Genomic DNA, 5,047 nt, shown 5'->3' with positions numbered 1-5,047 from the left:
TATTACATTTGTTGTTCTTCATTTGTGTACGTTTTCAAGGCAGTTATTGTACAATTACTATAAGTAAGAGGGGGATTGTTGCCAACAATGGTTTTTTTTTTTTTGTTTTTTTTTCCTGTGTATTTTGCAGCAAACGTCCCTTTAATTATAAAGGACTATTAAACTGCTTCCTGTTTTGTGTAAAATTCTGCTGACTGTCAGATATGTGGACGCATTTTATTTTATTAACAGAAATCTTCATTTTATTAAGCTCAGACATTTCCGATGCCATTCACAATATACCATAGGTATGTGGTGACCATAGATATTATTTGCCCAGCTAGTCGGAGTAAGGGCTGCTGCAGACATCCATGCAAAGTGATCTGAGATCGGATCGCAATGCACAGACTGGACGCGGCTCTCCCAGCCGGAGTGTGACGCCTTCATGTTTTTCTATGAGGCGGTCATGCTCTGGATTGGGAGACTCCGTGCATCACAATCCAATCTTTGACCAATTTGCATGGACGTCTGCATCAGACCTTAAATGAATTTGTGTGGAGTGTCAGTGTTTAAGGGCTTGCTCACACTTTCGCATAAACCTGACGAGCCCAATCCGATAATAAATCACATTGCACTCGGACCAATGTTATTCAGTGAGACTGTGCAGATCAGCTGTATTCAGCATGAGGAAAAAAAAAAATCACGTGATTTCACTCCCAAAAAAAAATTGCATGCCATACGAACCATCAGTATAACGTCCGATTTTTATGGGTACATTGCAATTCTGTAGCATAGGAAACTGTAAATGATATCTGCTGAGTAAAAAACTGATTGTATGTGGATGACAAGTGAGAAAAAAATCATCCCACACTCATGGATGAGAATGGGAACAAAAATTAATACCCAAGTGTTAGGCTAAGTTCACATTAGCGTTCGGAGGCTTTGTGGAGGGCTGCGTACTTCCTCCATTAAGCTCCGCATACTACTGCATGCGTCCTGCATTGATTTGACGCGCCCGCCGAACGCACGGGAACGCAACAAGTTGCGTTTTATGCGGACGGCAGGCGCGTCAAACATACATCCGCATGTCCTGCGTACCCAATGTTAAGGATAGGTACGTAGGACGCATGCGGAAGTAGGCGGAGCTTAATGGGGGAAGTAAAAGTCCCCTGCAAAGCCCCCAAAGGCTAATGTGAACCCGGTCTTAGCAAACCCTTAGGCCGGGGTCACACTTGCGAGTGTGATTCGAGAAACTCGCACATCAATAGCCAGCACTCTGGACCAGAGTGTGTGGCTGCGCGTCTTTCTATGCAGCCGCACACTCCGGTCCGAGTGCCAGGTATCGATGCGAGAGACTCGCATCACACTCGCAAGTGTGACCCTGGCTTTAATGTGAAGCTGATCAGTAGGGATGGGCAGACTGGTGGAAGTTTAGGTTTTGGTATCCAACCCTGACTTTGTCTCAAAGTTCGGGTACCAGAACAGTACCTGAACTTCAATCAGAACCCCATTGAAAATAAATGTTACCCGAACTTGGGAAAAATAAATCCCTCTTTCCGACCATTGCTAGTGGCTTCTGAGGAAAGTCTGTGTTCCACTTTTAGCACCACACAGTACGGCCAGTTTTACTCTTCCCGACCCCACCTCATAAAGAAACATGCATAATGGGCATCATAATAAATGGCTGTCTGCTTACAACTTTCTGCTGGCTTTGGCCAAAACAACTTGTGAAAGGTATATTGAAAAAGAATAAATTGTGCCTAGCCATGAGTCTTTCCCCCACCACCTCTTACAGCAATTGTTGGATCCCTCTAAACCTTGGACCCACAGCGATAAGAATCTGACATGTTAGGCTGGGATCAAACATGCGAGAAACTCTGACAAGTATCGCATCTTAATATCTGGCACTGCATCATCGGGTGGGCTTTTTTCCTGCCCGTTGTAGACACGCCCCTCTCATAATATCTCCGTTCTCTTTGTATGCCCACGGCTAGCTCCGCCCCCTTTGTTATCCCACGGCTCGCTCCACCCCTTTTGCACTTCCACAACTAGCCCTGTCCCCTTTTTGGAGCTCCCGTGGCTAGCTCCGTCCCCTTTTTCCAGTCTCATTGTGCAAGTTCTGCACATGCCTCCCTTTCCTCCAGTGGTGAGGAATCGTCCTACGTTTTTTCACTGCGGGCCTTCCTCTTTCTCCCTGTGGTAATCATTTGCATTGGAACACAGAATGTGGCTCTCCCTCTGCAACCTGGAACCAGACAAGGACCTGCATCTTGTGAGCAGCTCTGCATTAGTGGGTCTGCTTGTTGTCATGCCTAATCCTAAAGGAGAGCGCTCTCGCCCTCCTGCTTCCTCTCTTGCTTTTCATGTAATTGCAACCTCCCTTCAGGCCAGTCCTCTTTCTGGACTGCAGCAGCCCTCCCACGCTTGCTACCCAATAGTTCCCTACTGCCCCAGGAGAGTGGTGCCCCTATTCCAGTGTGGGCTACCTCTCTGTCACAAACTGTGGCGGATCTCACCAAGGTTTCACAGACCCTGGTGTTCGCTCTTGACAGGTTGCTCCTTCCTGCCTACGCTGTTGCTAGCGAATCACAACTCACTGGCTGTGCCTACCAATATGGGCCATAGATCCAGGCAGGAGCGTCGTTCTAGGTCTTCCCGCTCTCTCGCCCCCCTGGTCTTTCCCGGCGGACTGCTTATTCCCGGTCCTCCTTTGAGTCAGACAAGGCAGTATAGGACGCGCTATCAGAGCGTGACTCGGACCTGGATTCTGGCCAGGCCTGTAATATGAGAGACATGGTCAAGAGCCTCATTGTGGCAGTCAATCAGACCTTTAACATTACGGATACCGCTATGGAACCTGCAGAACAGATGGTTTCGTTTAGATGGTTGAGACCAGCTCCCAAGGTCTTTGCCACACAGAGAATTTGAGGTACTTTTCCATAGAACGGGAAAACCCGACCAGAAGACGCTTTCAAAGATGGAAGCGCCTCGGCATTCTATATCCCTTCGCCCCTGAGCTCACAACAAATTGGACCGCTTCTCTTACTGTGGACCCTCCAGTTTCCAGATTATCCAACAGCTCACGAATGGAGCATCCCTCAAGGACTCCAATGACAAGATCATAGTCTTTTGCTAAGTCTGCCTTCGAATGGGCCGTGTTTACATTGTGCCCTGCTTTTGCCACCACCTGGGTGTAAAAGTCCATAGCTGCATGGGCTAAGCAACTCCATGAGAGCATTCTTGCTGGAGCCTGTCCGGAGGAATTGGCTGACTTCGAGGACCAAATTTCTCTTGCAGTGAAGTACATGATATCCACCTCTCGGAACGCTGCTTCATGTGCGGCTCAGTCGCCAAGCAATATTGTGGCCATCTGACAGACTATTTGGCTTAAGGCGTGGCAGGCGGACTTATCTTCAAAGAAGTCCCGTACCAGCTTGACTTTATGTTGGTTTCCGTCCTTTCTACGTTTCTCTGCATCGGTGGATTTTTCCCGCCAAGAGAGGCCGCAGGCTCACCAGTATAGGAAAAGGATATCCTTTAAGCCCACCCCCTCCTGGCCTGTCCGTAATGCAAAGGGTAGATCCGCCAGGTCTAGACCTGGCGGCTCTCTCTGCATGACTCCACTCCATATTCCTGTCATGATCGGCTGGATCAGGACAGATAAAAAGCACTGGTAACCATTTTTTTTTTTTTTTTTTTTTTCTTAATCTTGTGCTTAAGTTTGGCTTTTGCCCCCGGTGGCCATTAGGATTATTACACAGTGGTGTCTTTTCTTATAGTTTGCCCCCGGTGGTGGTGAGCGTCATTGCACTCTGGTTTCTTTAGTTAAGTGCACATGATTAATAAAGTAGGCGTGATTGCTCTGGCTCTGCTATAAAAGTGTCAGGTGTTGCAATCAGTGTTGGTGATATTGCTCATTTGCAACCAAGACTGGTGAGGAAGGAACTACAGAGAAGAGTTCCTTGCAGCTCAGGAGAGCTCTGGTGTAAAGTCTGGTGAAGAAAGGAGCTAGAGAGAGTTCCTGGCAGCAGTCAGAATCCTAGAGTGGCAGTGAGGAGGTCTGGCAAAGCGTGGTGGAGTGGCAGCTATGGTGTCAGCGAGTTCTGGCAAAGCTTGGTGGAGTGGCAGCTATGGGGAAAGCTGCACTCAGATGCTGGACTCTGTTGCTGGAAGAGCGAGGAGTTCGGGCAAAGCTTGGTGGAGTGGCAGCTATGGTGAAGGCTGGACTCAGATGCTGGACTCAGTTGCTGGAAGAGAGCTGCACTCAGATGCTGGACTCTGTTGCTGGAAAGCTGCACTCAGATGCTGGACTTATTGTTCTTTTCAAATATCCTTGGTGGAGGAGGGAGCTGGAGAGCGTTCCTTGCAGCGCAGTCAGAGAGGATTTCCTTTGAGCTCTGACAGAGCTTGGTGGCAGCTGTTCAGGAGGAAAGCTGCATTCTGGTGGTGGACTCTGTTGCCGGGAGCAAGTGCAACAGAGTAAAGCTAAGTGCTGTTTCCCTGTTTGTGTCTTTCCTTAGTGTGTATTAGAACAGGAATGTGGAGACCACAGAAAATTGCAACCAAAGATCCAAATCGTTATATTAATATATCATCTTTATTTGAAAAAGGACCAAATTGGACAAATGGGGGACCTGTGCAAACAGCAAGCAAAAGTGCAATAGTGCAAAAACGCGCAGGTCTAGCCACGGTCAACACTAGGCTATTATCATGGACTATAATCAAAATATTCAGATCTATTTATAAGCATGTGTTGTACCTAATGTGCTCAAATAAAAAAAAAGAAAAAATGGTTCGGCAATGTGGGGGATAAGCTGCAATGCACCGCAGAAATGGCTGTGCACGGCTTATCCGAAAACACCACATGAAATGAACAGATGCCCATCAGGCATTGTTCACATGTGCTCAATATATCATGCGGCTAAAAGCCAGTAAACCTCTGATATTGCTACCACAAAGCACAATAATTATGCCACTGAGCATGTATTCAACGGAGAGGCTAATTATTCCTCCCATTGGAGGACATATGTGACGCCCACCTGCATGGGGTTAATACCCCGACACATCA

This window comes from Dendrobates tinctorius, unplaced genomic scaffold, assembly GCF_039654945.1.
Source record: "Dendrobates tinctorius isolate UK_male_01 unplaced genomic scaffold, ASM3965494v1 ptg000154l, whole genome shotgun sequence".
NCBI classification, from domain to species: Eukaryota; Metazoa; Chordata; class Amphibia; order Anura; family Dendrobatidae; genus Dendrobates; species Dendrobates tinctorius.
Note: the sequence above shows the minus strand (reverse complement) of the source record.